This window comes from Pinus tabuliformis, chromosome 9, assembly GCF_031772625.1.
Source record: "Pinus tabuliformis cultivar Carrire ecotype Pingquan chromosome 9, CPIR1, whole genome shotgun sequence".
Taxonomy (NCBI): domain Eukaryota; kingdom Viridiplantae; phylum Streptophyta; class Pinopsida; order Pinales; family Pinaceae; genus Pinus; species Pinus tabuliformis.
In genome coordinates this window covers 964,314,814-964,335,907 of record NC_142307.1, presented here as the reverse complement: position 1 = coordinate 964,335,907, position 21,094 = coordinate 964,314,814, and the positions used below count along the sequence as shown (strand labels likewise).

The window sequence follows — 21,094 nt, the reverse complement described above, 5'->3', positions numbered from 1 at the left end:
TTCATTGTTAACCACAACAAAGTGCATCATTGTTGTGATTCTGAAGGATAAGAAGGAAGTCCCAGGTATGAGAGATGGTATGGCTGGCATGGACTACTAAAGAGCATATCTGGACCGGTGTGCCTTCTGCATGGTGTCCTGTTCCAAAAGTAGGGTTAAAGTTCAGGTTGTCTGGTATCCTAGTTTTGAAGGTCAAACTTCGGGTCAATTAGTTTGACCCCTGTTATTGTCTCGAGCATTACATTTCCCATTACTGGAACAATTGCTTGTGTATTCAATCTAACTTAAAGGAAAATTTATCGATTGAAGTGCCCTGCAGTTCTACCGCCTATCTTTTATGCAGGGAAAAAGTGTAATCCTTATCAAGGAGAGACCGGAGAAATTTTTTCCATTTTCACCTACTGGAGATGATAATTTATTCAAGGAGATAATTTTGAGAAGAAGAAAAAAATACCTGTTTTAGGCAAAAGCCATGGAATATCGCGCCTTGCAAAATCCATAGAAGATCGGGCCTCGCAGGAATGGTTGTAACTACATAGCTTGTAAACATGTTTTATGGTGTGGAAGGGTTATTTTCAGAAGCATCTCACCTGTTAATGAATCAATTTATGTAACAATGACTCTAGCTCCAGCAACCTTTAGAGCTGCAGCACAACCCTTTCCAACATCTCCATATCCACACACAACAACAACCTTACCAGCAATCATGACATCTGTGGCTCTCATCAGACCATCTGGGAGAGAGTGTCTACATCCATATAAGTTATCAAACTTGCTCTTGGTAACAGAGTCATTAACATTGATAGCAGGGAACATCAATGTCCCACTGGCTTGCATATGATAAAGCCTCTTAACACTAGTAGTTGTCTCAACAGAAACACCAACCAATCTATCCTTCATCTTGTGGTACCACAAAGGATCCACCTTGATGCTCTCCTTGATCAATCCCAAAACCATTTGAAACTCCAGATTCGTGGTAGACTTCGGATCTGGCACCTTACTAGTCTTGGCAAACTCCTCCTCGGCCTAGACCCCCTCATGGATCAACAAATTTGCATCACCACCGTCATTAACAATCAGATCAGGGCCACCACCAGGACCCCAGTCAAGAGCCCTTTCAGGGCCACCGCCAGGACCCCAGTCAAGAGCCCTTTCACCTGTTAATGCTCCACAATACTCCCGAGGATAGTGAAGTTAATCATCTATCTGTAAATGTGTACACCAGCTAATGCTCCTCGAACAGTTTATCTGTTTGCTGAAAAGTGTCCCAAAATGCTTCAACACCAAATTGTTCCAGAAGCGTTTGAAATTTGAAAATTTCCCACCAAATTGTTTGAAAAGTGCCCAATCGATTTTGATTTATGTAATAATTACATAATTTTAATGTGTTAATTAGGATCTATTGATTTAATATTTATTAATTATTTTATTTTGTTTAATTTAATGCGTTAATCAAAATTTATTGATTCAATATATATTAATTGTATATATTTAAAAAAAATATCTTGATAATATAAATATATTTTTAGTAAAATATATAAATTAAAAAATTGTGATGTATTTTCAAAATTGTTAGATTTTTGGAGGGAATGAAAACATTAGCCTAGCTTTAAGTGCTTTTATGGGAGTCTCTTGGAGGGAATCATTTATGCTAGTATTTATCATTTGATTCAACATAAGTTGGAAGATGAATCAAGCGGTTTGAAAATAGAAATGCACCAATCTAGACCTGTTTTAAACCCTTAAAAATCCACCATAATTGAGGCAATGTTGAGAGGATTACGAGCTAAGTTGAATTTAGAAAGAGCATTTTCAAGGCTTGAGGTGTAAGTTGGAACAACCATTATAAGTAGAATCTAATGAGCTTATCATGACCTCATTATAAATAGATATGGATTTATTAAACGAGAGCTACCATCTTGGCACATGTTTCTATTTTGAAGAGTTTGTTAGATTGGTTGAAGGAATGTCCCACCTCGAGAGTATGTGGAAAGCACAATTGGTACATTGCACTTTGAGGTCAACAAATCTATTTGGAGAACACTCCCTTATTCTCGACCTCCTAATTATTTGAAGGTGACCTTGGAGAGCAAATGAGCTTGTTGATATAGGCTATATGATGAGGGTTTTAAATTATGAATGATAAATAGTTTGAAAAAATCAGTGCAAAATCTCTCAATTACCTAGTGACAAATTTGAATATCAACTTAGAAAAAAATATGTTGAAACATATTGCAAGTAGTTTGTACATGTAGTTTTGTTTCCATTTCTAACCATTATAGAATTACAGTGCTAGAGAGAGGGTCTTAGCGGACATGCAGGTGGAAAATACTTATCTATCACATAAACAACATAATCATGGGCTTTGGTATGTCCAAATATGTCTCAACCCTTGTTGGAAATACTGGGGGGTGAATTGATACTTCTTATAATTGTCATATTATGTTCATTAAAAGGTTAAGCCAGAACATAAGAAGTAGAACAAAAATAATAATTTTATTAAATATAGTGAGGACTTTCATTCTCAGTTATAAATATGGGCTCCAACTTGTAATATAAGTTCTTTAATTCTTCGAGGCACCAACCTTGAATGAGGACAAAAAGCCTCTTAGGCCAATCCAGGCACCAAGCTGGTTAATATGAGGACATCAATCCTCTTAGGTTGAAGCCTTTAACTATACTTAAAAACAAAAAACAAAAAACAAAAAAACTTAATCAAAATACTCCAAAATCATTCCTTCAAGATGTCTACCATATAAACCTCTTGTAAAAGCAGGGAAGATTTTACACTCAAGATGCTCATGTCTATTGAACATAGGCTATTTAACGATGATATAGGTTTATGTAATTTGACAAAGACTTTATAAAAATAGTGACATCCCCCAACCCATGTTTGGACAATGACATCCAACCATCATCAGATAATGTGTTCACCACCTCAATTGTCATCTTCTATGCAAAGAATGTAGATGACTCGTGTAAGGTACAAAGTGTTTCAAGGACACTTGAAGCCTCTAAGTCATGTGATCAACCATGATGACTAATGCTCCTTTGCCTTCACTAGGTCGGATCAAATACCCACTAAATAAGAGTTCACCATACACATCTTTGAGATTGTGTTATGCTCTTAACCTGCAAGACGAGACCAGAATACCGAATATGCGAAGAAATATACCCAAAACATGGAATAGTGAGTAACAACAGCAAATATTTTATTATTCAGAAAGCAATGTTCACTTGCCTCTTCAAGGGGGCAACCTCCAATAGAGCAGAGCTCGATGACAGAATAAGACACGATGCTCCTCGCAGGGAGTCTCTATCCTTTATATATGACTCATACATGCAATACCATGGATCAATACCATGGTTCTTATTAATACCATCTATCTAATACCATGGCCCATTTGCAACTAACTGTGGTCCCGTCATTAAATGCGGGTTAACCACTTACAATTATTAATATGGGATTTATTGACTCTTTACTTTAACTATAACTATGACTCGATCCTATTACATAAATAAGGGGGTTAGGGTGGGACCCTAACATGCCCTCCCCCTTAAGAATAGCCTTGTCCTCAAGGCTGAAGCTGCGGAAACTACTGAAGAATAGTGGTTGGTTCCCAGGTTGCATCTTCCGGAGAGGTATCTTTCCACTTAACGAGGACTTCCCTGATCATGCGGCCACGCAGGTGCCATTCTCGTGTGTCTAGGACCTGTTCAGGTTGGAGCGAGATTGACCCTTATTCATCCAATTCAGGTAGACTGGTTTGAATTCTGCAATTGTTCCCAATCACTTTCTTGAGGCATGAGACATGGAAAACTGGATGGATTTTTGCAGTGGGTGGCAAAGCTAGCTTGTAGGCCACTTCTCCAATGCGCTAAAGTACTTGATATGGTCCGTAGAATTTTGGAGATAGTTTCTGAAAACCCTTGTCTTTGAGTGATGTTTGCTTATATGGTTGTAGCCTCATAAATACCTGATCCCCTTCTTGAAATTGGCGCTATGAGCGATGCTGATCTACCTGTTGCTTCATGCGGTTTTGAGCTTGATGAAGATTCTCTTTAAGATGGGCGAGCATGGTTGTGTGGTTTTGTAGGAGTTGATCCACTGCTTGTACCTTTGAGCACCCCTTGATATAAGAAGTAGGGGAAGGAGGGAATTGACCATAAACTGCGTCATAGGGAGTCACTTTGGTCTGCTAACTCGGAACTGCGGGATTGATGTTTGCTGCTACTGCAAACCCCCTTGCGGGCTCTGATCTGGCAGAGATTATGTGTGGTCCCAAGAGAGAAAAGGGAACTATGGTCTCGAGGAGTGTCAGGTGCTATAGATCGCAATATACATAAGGGTCTGATAGTAGTACTCGGCCCAATGTTTCAAGGCTCTAACTAAGGAGGATCAATCGTACCCTTAGCCGTACAACCCGACTACCCTATTGTACGGGCGAGTAATCTCTCTGAGTGCTGTTCTCGGTGTACTGTAGCAGCAAGACGGCCGATGGTTTATCTATGGCGAGGTTTCAAAGGAGCTAGGGGGCTTCTGATATACCCAGAGGGTACTTGGAAGACAGTCTGTGCGCGGTTTTGTCTAATGTGCTACTACTCGAAGGGGTACCCACAGGGGTTACAAGGGAGTCCAACAAGCATGACCACCTCTTGTATTTCCTGCGTGCATGCCTCCCCAAATCCGCAGGTTTATGCGCTCAACGACAGATCCCGTGGTTTAAAGACGCCGGAACACGTCTCTAGCCAAAAAAAAAAATTGCTAAGAAATGGAGATCCCACTTGCCCTAGAAATAGCTCTGATACCAGTTGTTATGCTCTTAACCTGCAAGACGAGACCAGAATACTGAATATGCGAAGAAATATACCCAGAACATGGAATAGTGAGTAACAACAACAAATATTTTATTATTCAGAAAGCAATGTTCACTTGCCTCTTCGAGGGGGCAACCTCCAATAGAGCAGAGCTCGATGACAGAATAAGACACGATGCTCCTCGCAGGAAGTCTCTATCCTTTATATATGACTCATACATGCAATACCATGGTTCTTATTAATACCATCTATCTAATACCATGGCTCATTTGCAACTAACTGTGGTCCCGTCATTAAATGCGGGTTAACCACTTACAATTATTAATATGGGCTTTATTGACTCTTTACTTTAACTATAACTATGACTTGATCCTACTACATAAATAAGGGGGTTAGGGTGGGACCCTAACAGATTGTGATACCATATGCATACAATCAACACATAGACATACATATGTTTATTATTTATTGATCTATGCACATGTTTACACTATTCATACTCTATTTCATTTTTGCTATGTAATTGCTTCCTCGCATTATGAGAGCCTTGAAGCTTTTGCTTAGCACGTTGTGTGATCCTGAATTATTTTAGGCAAGGGATTATAGTCAACTTCAGGGGATAGTGAATTCCTTGGTGGCGGTCTTTTAAGAAGGCTTGAACTTCTCAATAAGACTCATGATACATGCAACATATTAACGGTTACCTCCAATTCAGCAATGACCCTTTCTTTGGCATCAATGGCAAACCTCTCAAAACTCCACACATTCAAGCATCTCCTTGAATATCATAATCTAGAGCCTCTTTTTCTCCCTTGTGTCATGCACGGAAGAGTGCTCCTGATCTTCAACTTCAATCGAGTTTGCTAGACACTATCAGACAAGCTCCTCCAACCTCATAGTAGGGCCCTCCCTCCCCAAGCAAAACCTCCTTTTTCTAGTTCCTTGTCTATCTCTTATTGTGTTTTTGTGCTTTAGTGTCCTTCCATGAATCACTTCCTCCCCTTGGATCTTAGGGACAACCTAAATTTTCTCCCAAGACTCTCCTTTTCTCTTTCCTCCTTGATGTTGTCCTTCGTCCCTTCCCTCCCCTATATTCCCCCTTCTCTCCCTATTACTTTTGCTTCCCTGCTACCCTCCTCCTCTTTAGTCTCCCCCCTTGTTACAGTTTATGATGCTCTGCTCGCATTTTTGTTTTCCCATTCTTTGACTCGTCGAACATCCCTTTTTTAGACTTTGGTAGAGGGTTGGGGCCTCATAGCAATGATAATCTAAATGTCCCTAAGGGAGGGGGAAAATCCTTTTTTTCAATGGAACATAAATATGCAAATTTTGAAATTTTCTCCATGAAGAAATATATATATATATATATATCATTTTGCACCTTAGAGCTTCAAACATTGAATCTCTTTCAAAATGAAAGTCGTATCCTTGAATTGCAAGTCCTTAGCCAACCCTATAAAAAACTTAGCTATAAACAGATTAATCAAGTTCACTACCCTCATATTGTGATTATACAAGAATCAATGGCGGAGGGGGAAAGGGGATCCAATTACTATAGAATGCTCTCCCTCATTGGGGAAAAATCTGAAACTCTTCACATGGTTTAATTCAGATTGCATAGTGATTTAGTGATTTGTGAAAAATTAACCAAATTCATAAATTTGGAGGCAATAATTCAAATTAGTAAATTTGGAGGAAATAATTTAGAATCATTATACTCTTTATTTTGCATAAATAGATTTCATTTTTCTTTTACTCAAATTGTGGAGATATTTTTCTTTTACTCTGTGCGCGGTTTTGTCTCTTTTGTAAAGCTTCCCTCCATTCACTTGGGTCACACTACTATCGAGGGAGATTAAAATTTCTCTTTGGGGGGTTTTGAAGTTTGGGATCCATAAGCTTAACAAGAACCTCTTTTGAAGTTCTTTATAGACCTTTTTGACAACATTCTCCTCTGAGATATCCTCCCTACAAATCTTATTCCAACCTAGCCTAATTATAGATGAATAAATGCTCACATTGCAAAGAAACTATGTCGTTTTCTTTTATTTGAAGATCTCTTGGACACAAATCTTTAAAATTTTCAATTCATGTAGAATTTAATATCTCTAAACATGTGCAATAGAAAATGGTAGAGCTCTTATATGGCCCCTTTGACTTGAAGATTAAATTCCAATGACTAAAGATACTTCTCAACATATTAACCACTCAATCTTGCATGGTTAATATCCACTATTAGAGTTGCAAGTGCAAGTTCTTCACCAGCCTCCCGATTGACACCTTCATCCATTTCAATTATATGTGCATGTAGTCCAAAGATCCTCTTTGCAATTTTAGGAGAAATAAATATGTATAGGAGAGAAGTTACAATATAAAATTAAACAATACCAAAGTTCAAATAAAACACCACTACTTAATTAAGACTATCCAAAATGAGAATTTCTAAAGAAGAAACTAGAATCTCATCTTATTTTTTATATCATTGGTAAATGAACATGGGTTGATTATTCAATATCTCTTGTAATTGAAACAAACTAATGTACGAGATGAATAATTATAGGTAATAATTCCCATAAATGGTCATGATTACTATGTCACATATTCGTATCTTCTATTTCATAAATAGTTTCATCATATCTAATAGATAAAATAACGACGACTTTAGGTAGCACTTTTGATGGATTTTACTCATTGTTAACTAGATTTTTATTTCTTTGTGAATGAAGTTGAAAAGTGGAAATACAAAATATTTAATAAATGAGAGTAAGTATTATTTGAAGGGTGTTACCAAGCCTATGGCTTGAGGTTTTATATGAGAAAACTATATATTTCTAGAAGAATAAAGGTTGCAAGATAACAAGTGTAGCAATAGGAATCAACATATAACATGAAAATTTTTGAACACTTTTTAGATATTCCAAAATCTATAGTAGTACGAATTAGTCACTAAAGGAAAATATTAAACATTTTCCATACAACATATCTATGAAAAATATTTTCTTTTTAGGGGTTGTATTGAAGTGGCTTGGGAACTTATACATGGACCATGAACATTATGTTACACCTCTTTTGGGCCCTCATGAACTAGTTTTCATCCTTGAACAATGTTTAAAGCCCTAAAAATCATCCCTTAAATGGTCTTCATGAACATCACTAAGCCAACTATTCACCTTAAAAGCACTTGATGGTGGTTTTGTACATTTTCATAGTCTATATTATTAATGAGCCTTAAAAACCACTTGTAAACCCTAGGGCAATGGTCTTTCTCCCTAAATAATGTGAAATGTCCAATTCCCCAACAAAAAACATCCAACTAAACAAATTATTCTGCTTAAATAATAAAATTTGTAAAATATTCCAAATTCTTTGAAAATCCATTTGATTAAAAGACAAATCTATGGTCATCGATGACATCATTGGACAGTATATCCTGCCCTTAGATTCAAAACCTCTTGTAGTTTGCCACCATTGCATGTATCCCTTGACCTCGCAAGCCCGCATCTGAACAATATTGGTTTGCAATCGCATAAGCATTGCCCAGAATCGATCCTTGAGCCACTAGATCTCTTCGTGCATGGCTTCCAACAATTCATTTGTGATTCTTCACCGTCAAAACGAGTTCAGAAAAGGTAATTTTTTGCAAAAGGGTGCTAAAATTGCAAAGCGCCATTATTTTTCCTGTCGTCGTGATGAATCGTATAAGCTTTCTCCTGATGCAGTTATTTTGAGTTCTTGATTGGAAAAATTGGCTATATTTCGGATTTCTGGAAATATTTCATTAAATAATCCATTGTATTCTCTAAACTAAATCTGTCGAAAGAGGCCATGCTCAAAACAATGTTTTAAGCGGAAGAATCAAAGATAAAAAAATATCATTAAGATATGTTCAAGGGTTCTTTCCAGTTCAGTTATTATGAGCTTTCAATGGAAATTTTCGACTCTATTTTGGCTTACAGGCAAGATTTCATAAATTAAGGCTCTCTATAAACGGACTAGAGGAGGCTGTGCTCAATTTTGTTTAAAAAAAACAACAGAGTTTGGGAAGAAGTGCATTGAGTTAAGGATCATGATTTTGTAATTTGATTGAATGATTTATGTCTCACTTCTCCACATTTCAATGTTATTTGAGAATGGACATTCATTATTCTAGTATTTGATGGTGTTATGTTCAAATTACACAGAAGAAGATAGAAAGCTAGGGCTTTTAGAGGATAAGCATACACAATGGCACAAACTTTACAGGTTTTTGTGAGATTTTTATGACTGACAAATAGGATAGAACATTAGGGCTTTCATTAAGCTAAGAAATCTAATGCCACATTCTTTACAGATTTACTTCAACGTTGTGAGACTGAAAATTTGTAATGTTCAGCTGGTTCGTAGATATCTTTTGGCGGTTTCTATTTGTATGGAACCAAGAATTTGAGACCTGAACAAGAAATACTATGCTCTGGCAGATTTTTCCTTTCAACACATCTTTGCGCAATGGAATACAATCTCTAATGCTCTTTAGTGTCTGGAGAAGCCAAAACCAATGGACTACAAAGCAGGGGCTATCAGAACGGTCAGTAATGGAGGGAAACACTATCCTTCACAAGATAGCAACGTAGAGGAATAGGCTGTCCAAGCACGTCGTTACAGATTTCAAACATAAGCTCTTTGTTTTCTTTAGCGTCGGCTGAAGTTCAGAACTTTTGCCACATTATCACCTGTGTATGTTATATAAGGAGGTCTTGTAACCTGCTTTGAACTTCCAGTTTCTCTCTTTGAAAGTTTGTATGGAAAACCAGTGCTGGATCAAAGGTTTACTCATATGAAGGATGCGGAAAATGAGACTCCTTTAGCGAGTCCAAGAAAAATGCCTGTCGAAGAATCGATGCAAAATGATACCTGCAACACAGCCAACAAAGTTTCAAAATTAGAGCTAACCGCGCCAATTAAAAATTGCAAACAACCTGGAATCTTATCTTCAGGACAACATTGTTCGAAGCACCCCAAAAATTCAAGTATGTTGGCACTGTGCTACCTTTCTATAAACTGAAATTATTTATTTTATTGCTGTAATATCAGTGATACTAAATCTCAACGTCATAAGAAAAATTGACAAGAGAAAAGGAGGAAATGAGGTCAGGTATTTACATGGCTAAGGGGTTCTATTAGAGTTTTGCCTACAACTTGATTGAAAATTCAATTGTACTTAACCAGATGTTATACAACTATTTATGAATTTTTATGAAAATCTAGTGCCTTATATTTCAGTGTCGTACTTGATATCAATGTTTTTTTAGATCATTTTATCTTACTATTAATTTGTTTTGGGTAACAATGTTTGTTTTTGTTTCACAGGCATGGGGATCTTTGCATCCCATTTGAAAGGTTTGGACCAGTAAAAGATGTTTACCTTCCAAAAAATTATTATATGGGGTATGGCCATCTTGTTTATTTTAGATATTGTTAATTATGCTTGTTTATAACTTTTGAGGTTTTAGCTTTATGAAATATTGACACAATGTTCATATTATGCATTAATTGGAAATTTATATGAACATCTAATGGTATTCGGTATCACTTTTGATTTTATGTGAGACCATGTTTTTTCATAATTATATTTTGTTTTTTAGTCTATTATCATGGTTTTACTTGTCTTTGTAATAAAAAGCATATGTGGTTGATAAAGTAATAATGCTATTGAGTGTTGTAATTACTTTAAAGGGGCCATCACTAGGAGATATTTCTTAGCAAGGTGTAATAACCCTGGTTGCATTTCCGTGCTTATTTTAAGCATTAAAAATTTAAGTAAATTAAATGGGCTGAGTTGGGGTACACGGATTCCAGAGATGAGGTGGAAGGGGAAAACTGCTTGGAATGTGGACTTGTGTGGCATATTCTAGTAGGTAGATACAAAATAAACTAAGAATGACAAAACAAAAACTAACAAGAAAAAAGTCAGAGAGACAAGGGGCAACTTGCATGATTTCACTGTCTAAAGAGAGCTTAGCCAGGCAGGCAAAAATGAGGGAGGAAACAAAATGTGGAAGGCAGGTAAATGCTTCCATGTTTATCATTTCAGGGCTATCTAAGAGATGAGGGTCTATGTTAAAATTGGCAACTAGGGCCAAACCCCATGTGGGTCACCTTATTTATGGTAGCTGATATTTTTCTTGGATTCCTCTCTCCGAGAGGTGTAGGATTTGATCTAAAGATCATCTGATTCTGTTAAAATTGGCAACTAGGCCAAACTCCATATGGGTCATCTCATTAATGACAGATGATATTTTTATTGGATTGCTCTCATCGAGATGTGTAGGATTGATCTAAAGATCATCCAATTTTGACATGTATTCATGGAGATATGAATTTATTTGTGTTATGGGACTTCGTCAAGGTCGACCAACAACCAAATTGCCCCCACTTGTGCTTAACGTTTTAGTATAAAAAGAGGTGGCTTGCTAGTCATTTGGACACACACTCTTCTTGTGATCTCTTCCTCTCCACTTGTCTTTGGGTTTTGGTGGGAGGAGAGATCCTAAGAGACTACGCAGCCCTAAGAAGAAGATGCCCTAGCTCTACACTGTCATGGAGAAGACATGCCCTAGATCTAGATGCAACCAAGGGAGAGAAGGCTCTATGTTGTCCTAATATGGTAGAAGCCTAACATGGAGGACAACTCTTATGGTGGATCTACACAAGGTTCTACGTTGTCCTAAATGAGACCTTTCTACACAACAATAAGAAGCTTAAGTACGCTACCATAAATGATGTCATACCCTAATCACAGAGATACTAAGATGTTGCCTAAATTCCCTATGGAGATGACCTTAAGGCCTAATGCAATCATGAAGGAGGACAACCCTAATGCAGTTAAAGAGAAGTCTACACGCTGGTCTAAAAGAGACCTCACAGCAGTTTTGTGTATGCCCTAGTCATAGTCCGAATGCACTCTAAATGTTGGTCGTATTTTGCAGCAAAAGAAGGGCTCCATGCTGCCCTAACCGAGGAGATATAATCCGCCGCAAGAAGAGGATTCCTATAAGCTGGAAAGAGGAGAGCCATATGATGCCTAATCTGAACGTTGTTTTGGATAGGGACAGTGTCCAACTTCAAGCATATGACATGAAGTAGAGTGCTGAAAGATGTGTGTTCAGCAAGATTGGACAACATATGATTAGGACTGTGTTGACATAAATGCAAATGCACAAATTGTTGTATGTTGCAGACTTTGATTTAGATGGATAGAGAAAGGGGTAAAGGCAATAAACAATGAAAGTAATCATTGCATTGAAGACCAGTTGAAGGGATCTGCAATTATAGCCTAGCTGCTTTGCTATGTTGCAAGCCATAGCAGGTAGATAAGGCTAGTGAGTGTAAATGGTGCAGCATAGTGCACAGTGATGGGTACAACAGTGATGGAGTGGTGCAACACAGTGCACAGTGATGGAATGGTGCAACATAGTGCACACTGATGGGTACAACAGTGATGGAGTGGTGCAACATAGTGCACAGTGTTGGAATGGTGCAACATAGTGCACATTGATGGGTACAACAGTGATGGAGTGGTGTAGCATAGTGCACAGTGATGGAATGGTGCATCATAGTGCACAGTGATAGGTACAACAATGATGGAGTGGTGCAGCATAGTGCACAGTGATGGGTACAACCGTGATTCGGTGCAGCTCAGTGATAAGAGCAACTTAGTGAATGGGTGCAACATAGTGACGGGTGCAGCATAGTGACGGGTGCAACATGGTGATGAGGTGCATCACAATGAGGTGCAACATGGTGATGGAGTCACCTTGGAGGATCAGTTGAAGCAATATGCCTTCACCCGAGTCCAGATCAACTACCTCATGTGACATCTTCTTTGAGAAGATCTTTGCTCTTATTTTGATAAGTCAAAATGTTGACTTCTGATGTATATGTACTATCTCTCTCTGTGGTGAACTATTGAAGAACATATAAGAAGAATTTATCAAGGGTTTCCTGACATTGGGGTTTGTCCTTGGTTGGCGCCACATCTTGTGTCCTCTTGTCTTGGCTAAGCCACATCAAAAGGAGCCCTAGCCGCAGCAAGAGAAGGAGCCCTAGCCGCAACTAAAGGAGAGACCCGAGTTGCAGCAAAGGGAGCCCTAATGCAGTAAGAAGAAGGCTGAAATAAGCATGAGAATTTTGGGTTACAATGCAACGATAGAGGTTGTTCCTAGGAATGGGTTAAGGACTGTTTGAAAGGCGGGGGAGCCGCAACAATAAGGTGAGGCAGTACGTTGAAGAGATCTGTCCTATAGGCTCAGAACAGATCAATGTAGGGCTAGATACATATGCGGATTGGGTGCTAGAAAGTGTTGACAGCAAGGCGAGTTCTTGTAGGCTAGATATTACTCCATTGATGGTGTTTGTAAGTTTTTTGATGGAGGACCTTAGGCCTAACTTGTTGCTTGGCTAGGTCACAGGCCATAGCCAGCAACAAAGGTTGTTCTAAGGGTTGCATTAAGGGTAATCAAACCAAACTTGGAGAACGTGGCAGTGGTGGAGTCTCACCTTGGTGCACCACTGATGAGCCTCATCATTGGGTAACGATGTGGGCCTTAATACACCTCCAAGCTTATTAAAATCAACTCTTTTCATAATTCCTTACATGTTTTAATTATATTTTTCTTAATGAGATGAGTAAAAGTAAGATGTATGTCTAGTGGTCTAATGTGCATTGATTGCAGGTTTTTGAGAGAAAATCATGGCAATTTTGGCTAAGTTGTTCCTAGGAATGGGTTAAGGATTGTTTGAAAGGCGGGGGAGCCGCAACAATAAGGTGAGGCAGTACGTTGAAGAGATCTGTCCTATAGGCTCAAAACATATCAATGTAGGGCTAGATACATATGCGGATTGGGTGCTAGAAAGTGTTGACAACAAGGCAAGTTCTTGTAGGCTAGATATTACTCCATTGATGGTGTTTGTAAGTTGTTTGATGGAGGACCGCAGGCCTAACTTGCTGCTTGGCTAGGTTGCAGGCCATAGCCAGCAACAAAGGTTGTTCTAAGGGTTGCATTAAGGGTAATCAAACCAAACTTGGACATCGTGGCAGTGGTGGAGTCTCACCTTGGTGCACCACTGATGAGCCTCATCATTGGGTAACGATGTGGGCCTTAATACACCTCCAAGCTTATTAAAATCAACTCTTCTCATAATTCCTTACATGTTTTAATTATATTTTTCTTAATGAGATGAGTAAAAGTAAGATGTATGTCTAGTGGTCTAATGTGCATTGATTGCATGTTTTTGAGAGAAAATCATGGCAATTTTGGCTAATTAAGGGCAGACACTCGAATGAGACAAGGAGGAGAGATGATAGGAGATAGATCCTCCTCATTAAATCTTTACTCATTCGAATATTCCTCAATCAAATCACACTAGCTCGAAGTTTCAAGCAGTCGAGTCATGGAGATCATGGGCAGCCGAGCCAGTGACAGTTAAGAGCCAGTTCATCTTAAGTTTGGGAGCCAAGCCGCCATAGATTTAAGGAAGTTGTTGGAGACTTCAGTTGTATAAATAAGGAGGCTTAAAGCCTCATTAGGATTCAGATTTTTTATGTAAGAGCATTAAGCATTTTCGAGCTCAAACTTTGTGGAAAAACATTGTTATGTAATTTTTCTGATATGATAATGAGAATGAGCATTTCCTTGATTTGGAACTAAGTTGACTTTGAGGGATGAAGCTCTTGGGTTAGGGCCCAACCCTAGCAACAAAGGCTCCTCTTTTTCTACTTGTATGTTTAGGTTATTTCATAGATCAAGTGTTAAATTGGTTTTAACATTGCTTCATTGCAAGTAGTGGTGAATTTGATTAGTTTGCTTCCATTTGTGCATTGCTTTAGCAGTAGCTTTAGAGAGATAAAGGAATACCAAAAAGAATGATAACAGGTGGATTTGGCCTCACTCCTCCCTTCAGGGACCATGGTTTGAGGAAAAACTCCTATTCAGCCCCAAAAAGACAGAATTCTGATTTCTTATGGAATTTAGGGTTTTCTGCTACTTAGGCCAACATCTTTTCAGTTTTCAAGAATAGGTTTCAATTGTCATTTCTGATATCTTCATCTTTGTATTAGATATCATGGTGTTTCACAATATTCTGCAAGTATTTCCATGCATGAATTAGGCAACTAAATAATGAAATTCTGTTTTCTTAAGTTGATTAGAAATCTTCCTTGTTTGATATGATTTATGGATAAATGCCAGTAATGTATGTATTGTAGGAGTTTCAATAGTGCAAGAAGATCTCATGCCAACAACCCCAACCTAACCTCATCCATCCATGATCACCAAAAGCCACCAAGTCCCTCAACCAATTCGTCATTCCATAAGAAAAACTTCCTAGGTTTGTTGAGCAAATCCAACCATCTTACAAACTTTGGGTTAAGCTCTGAGGAAGTCCTAGCCACTCCCTTGCCTTGTTTCTTCCATCGTTCACCTTCCCTAAGCCCTATACCACCTTCCAATTCACCCCTATTTCTCTTGGCTGGATCTTGTACGAGTACAAGGGATCTTGTAGGAGCATTAGGACATCCTGTAGGAAGCATTAGGACATCCTGTAGGACGACCTGTAGTGGCTTGTTTTGAGGTTGATTTGTGGAAAAAACATCTAGGAAGATAGGAAAAGACCCCTACTTGCCTCCCAAGCCATCTGATCTTCCATCACCATCTCTAACCTACCTGCCACATCACCAAGAAGATTCAGCATTGACATTTTCACAAAAAAAGGACAAAAAGGAAAAAAGAGTTATTGTGTTCATTCATATGCACAACAGTAGAATATTTGGTTATTTTAGATTGCATGCCTAGGACAATTAGGATTACACACATATTAGCTTAGAATTCTTCTGAAGCAAGATGTCTTAGCAATTAGTTAGATGAGTGGTGTGTTTAAAGCATTGATTTCAGTCTTTCCTTACTGCAGTAGACAATATTTCAATTCTGCCAATTAGTGCAAATTTCCCTTTTCTTCATTAGTAATCAAACTCCTTCTGAATCAATAGAAGGTTGGTTTGAGAAACCATAGTGGTCTATCGCCAGCTCAACAGTGACAAAGAGTGGACCCATCGCATCTACTTGTGTATACAGCACTGTCACCTCCAATTTTGTACAAACCCCGGGTTGATAAAGTAAAGTTGGTAGCCCCAGGAGTTGCAAACTTGCTGCAATACTGGTGTTCATCAACCACAACCTAAGAAGGCATGCATTATTGACTGTGTGGAGAATGAGGGCTGAAGGTTGATGTCCCAACTCTTGAAGCAATGACAACAAGTGCAACAAGAAGACAACAACGTTTTGGGAGATGTATTGGGTCAAGGTTTGACCATGTTTGGCTCAGTTTAATGAGCATCCTGTTGGTGCCATATGAATGATCTTCAGAGAAAGTTTGTGTCCTATTTGACTAGCATTGACTTCTCTGGTCAAGGCTTTACTATTGTTGTCATAAAATATTAGATTTGTATATTAGTGGTTCATCCTTCTCCTGTTGAGACACAATCATAGGGTGAGTGGTCTAGCCTTCCCCTAGTGATTTGTTGTGTACAGGGTGAGTGGTTCAGCCTTCCCCTGTGATACCCCATGGCGACATGTAGGCAGGATGAGTGGTTCATCCTTCTCTTGCTGAGACATCCTACCCATGCAGTCTGGGACTGATGGGAAGTACCTCTCATCTGGCCAATGAGTAGGGAAATGAGGATAGGGACCACAGTACTATCGATGGACACATCGTGTACTACCATACTCCCTATGCTAGGATGACCTATATTGATCTGTGATCAATTGGAACTAACTTCGGTCCAGTAATAGTGGTATGAGACACTCTATTTTATTTGGGACTGACTTTGGGTCAGTAAGAGTGGTATGAGACACTCTGTTTATATGGGACTAACTTCGGGTTAGTAGAGAATGGAATGATACATTCTCGATCACTGCTTCTTCTTCATAGTTCAACAGAGCAGAGAAGAGCAGAGTAGTGCAGAGGAGTGCATTGATGGCAAAGATGGTACCGATTGAGAGATGGATTAGCAAATGGAGTTCTCCCTAGTTGAGAGGGAGTGTTAAAATTGGAAACTAGGGCCAAACTCCATGTGGGTCACCTTATTTATGGCAGCTGATATTTTTTCTTGGATTTGTCTCTCCGAGAGGTGTATGATTGATATAAAGATCATCTGATTCCGACATGTATTTATGGAGATATGAATTTATTTGTATTATTGACAATTTGTCAAGGTCAGCCAGCAAGCAAATTACCCCCAGTTCAACCTCAACGTTGCATTTAAATAGAGGAGACCTCGAGTCATCTGAGGCACACATCATCTCATGATCTCTCTTCACTTGTTTGGGTTTGTCTTCTATCAAGGAGAACGTAGTGGAAAGAGTCATCTAAGAGAGCCCTAACCTCAGTCATGAAGGAGATCTAGCTGCAGTTGAAGAGAAGCCCTAGCCACAGATCTAAGGAGCCCTAATATGAAGCTGGAGGAGGAGCCCAAAGCCGCAACAAAAGGAGCCCTAGCTGCAGCGAGAGAAGGAGCCCTAGCCGCAACAAAAGGAGAGACCCTAGTCGCAGCAAGAAGAAGCCTGAAAGAAGCATGAGAATTTCGGGTTACAGCGCAGTGATATAGGTTGTTCCTAGGCATGTTTCAGGATTGTTTGCAAGGTAGGGGAGTTGCACGAATAAGGCGAGGTAGTACGTTGAAGGGATCTTCCCTATAGGTTCAGAACAGATCAATGTAGGGCTAGATACATATGCGGATTGGGTGCTAGAATGTGCTGACATCAAGTCGAGTTCTTGTAGGCTAGATACTACTGCATTGATGGTGTTTGTAAGTTGTTTGATGGAGGATCGTAGGCCTAACTTGCTGCTGGGCTAGGCCGCAGGCCATAGCCAACAACAAATCTTGTTCTAAGGGTTGCATTAAGGGTAATCAAACCATACATGGAAAGCATGGCAGTGGTGGAGTTTCACCTTGATACACTGCAGCTTAAGAAGGCCTGCATTATTGATTGTGTGGAGAATGAGGGCTGAAGGTTGATTCCCTAACTCTTTAAGAAGTGACAGCAAGTGCATCACAAAGACAACAACGTTCTGGGAGATGTATTCGGTCAAGGTTTGACCATGTTTGGCTCAGTTTAATGAGAATCTTGTTGGTGCCATATGAATGATCTTCAGAGGAAGATTCTGTCTTGTTTGACCAACATTGACTTCTCTGGTGAAGGCTTTACTGCTGTTGTCATAAAATATCAGATTTTTATATTAGTAATATCTCTCTCTGTGCTGAACTATTGAAGAATATAAGAAAAATTGATCAAGGGTTTCCCCACATTGGGGTTTGTCCCTGGCTGGTGCCACATCTTGTGTCCTCTTGTCTTGGCTTGTATTCTAATGTTTGTTTTTATGTTCTATCTGCATTTTACTATCATGTTGATGTGATTGCTAAACTGGAAATTGATATTGGGCTAACAAGAAAATTGAAGTAACTTGCTCTTAAGCATAGAACATACCAAACATTTAACATTCGACCTGCGGGGTTTACTCTTTGCCTGGTTCACTAGCCCTTTCCATGCTATTAGGTTTATTAGCATTCAGAACATGAATGCTCCTGACTTGTAGATTTGTAGAAAATCCATCCAAATACCAAGGCACTCATAGGCACCAATATTGTGGAGAGTAGATCTAGTATACGTATCAGTCAATACAGCAGGGAGAATTCTTTCTGTAGCTTTTGGAAGTATATTTATTTTTGTAGTTTTCTAAAGTATACATATCTAATTATATCTCGTATACATATCAGTCAACTCAAGAATTCTCAAAGGTTTGAAGTGCAGAAAGAATTATCCCTGCTATCAAAGGCACTCCTATAAGCATACATGTACCAACAGTTGAAACAGAGACAAATGTGGGTGTAACAGAGAAAAGAAATTTTGTGATAGTTGATGTGTAAACGTATTTTTATAGCCAACTACATTATGCTTGCCTCAAAATTTCTAGATTTCCAAAGAAATCTTGTCTCCCAAGCTGCAATTTTAAGATCCTCCTAATTTTTAATGTCTCCGATGTGGCCTTAGTACTTTTGTCCTTTTATTCCATGATTCTGTTTTGGAATTTTTGTTGCAATTTTGTAACTGGGAAATTTGGCAACGTAACTGCCAATGAGGTTGCCAACCCTGAAAATGTTGTCAAGCCCAAGTTCTGATGTAGAATAATGAAGGTCATAACAACTTGAAGAGGTAAAATCCAAATACCATGCATATGCCAACAAAAAGCTCCAACATTTTGAACATTTGTACTCTCGTAGTTGATAATTTGTCCACGTGTATGCTTTTGTCTTGACTGACTGGAGAGCAACAATCCCTTCTTGTATATAATAGTTGTTAATGTTGCTTTAGTCCGTGAAGCTAACTAGTGTTGTTTGTAATGCCCTTGTCGCTGTGACAAGGATCGTAATACCTTTTCCACAAAAAATGCACAAACTAGCACATAGCCTTGACTTTCAAATTGTTTCTTTCCATCTAGAAAAAGTACAAAGGCACTTATAAAATATGGACCTACATATGATGCAGAAGTTTCCAGTGCTGGTAAGGATGCAGTCAAAAGTACTTCCTTCCAGAGATAGCCATAAGGCTTTTGCTAATGACTCAGTATGACCTTATACCAAGCTTTATCACCAATGTACTCCTTTATGGATAGTAACTAAACTTTGCAAATGGACCTCATTTGTCAAAAGTGATCCTAAATGTGAATATGTTTTCTACTATGCCTGCAATTGTCAACTCTTTTTGTACCTTTGTCTAAGAAAGGTTGAATTTTTATTTTGTATGAGCACAACGACGACTCAGAACTCTGTCTTGTGTGTCAGTGTCTGATCTATGGAAAAAGATAAATATAGATTTTAATCACTCTTGAATAGACTGTAAAAAATTATTGCCATTGCATGATGTTGAAAATAGTTAGGTGGATTAGTGCAGAGCTTAAGAAGATATTGAGTTAATGGCACAACTGACACCATGAAAGAATCTTTGGAACAAATGGTGGAGTAGATTGTGCCTGAGCAAAGGGTTGCAACAATGTATATGAATTTGGAAAAGACCCCCATGTAATGGTGGGTGAGCACATCAAATCAAGTTTCACTCATGGCATGATATGATAGAGGTACTTAATGATAAAGGCCTACCAGAAATTGGGGTTCCACTAGGTAATGACATTTTGGAATCCAGTTCTGTCAACCAGCCCCTACAATTTGGTGGTACTTCCAATCCAATGGGATACATGTATTACTGTGAAGTCATTAGGAGATATAGGAGGTTCCTATTTAACTATGGGTTCATAAATTTATGCAAACCTTAGAGCCATTTCCAAAGAAGTGATATCTTGAGGTAAAAATGCAGTGGCAGACAACTAGCTAGGTTGAATTATGAGAAAGGTTCTACAACACTTTATATAACTCTACAAGGAGGAGGCACAGATTGCAAGTTTGATAGGGTTCATTTGGTGTTTCCAATAAATGGACCACCCAGAAAGTCTAATAATAGGATCCCAAAGGAGTACCCGTTAAAGGAACTTTGCCATCTGTGGTGTAAAGAAACTGATTACCTTTTGAAACTATTGATAATGTGCTAGGTGGTATTTCTCTGGAAATGAAAAGTATTGATCTCCTTGTTGTTTTGCGAGTTGTTGATAGTGTATGGGAAGATGCTGAAAATAGTGGGGAATAAGATAGATTTGCATTCTATTTGAAGGATCATTTTTCAGCAAGAAATGTGTTGTAGTGTAATTAAATCTGCATGTTGTTCTGAAGATTTCTCAATCAAATAGATCTGCAATCTATTTAAAGTTTATTTCCTTCCAAACTCAGTGAATATCCAGTGTTGGGTTGTGAAAGTGTGCTTGATATCTAACTTGGACGGATCCTAGCTGGTGTAGAGTCACCCTGAGGGTCCACTCAAGCTCACTACTATGTTATTGGTAATTCACTAATTTTTTTTTGAAGCAGCACTAGCAGTGCTAGTTCCAGTAGTATATCTAGTAGTATACCTAAGAGCATATATATATGCATACCTAGCAGCAGAACAAACAAAGTAAGTATATGAACCTTGAACCAAGCTAGCATCATGATCAGCCTCTGTTAAGGAAATATCTCCACATGTTGTGGGAGTCTCACTACACCAAATGCATCTTAGAGACCCTTGTCATGACCAGGTTAGCCCTGTAACTTCACTGCCTTCTAATGTGTTTGGAGGTTGTTGTTACCACTAGATAT

At 38.6% G+C, this 21,094-nt stretch overlaps 1 pseudogene; it reads right to left on the bottom strand.

The window, feature by feature from the left end:
• Positions 1-531: 531 nt before the first annotated feature.
• The window catches only part of LOC149151934 (adenosylhomocysteinase pseudogene), a 35,649-nt pseudogene continuing 15,086 nt past the window's right edge, over positions 532-21,094 (bottom strand).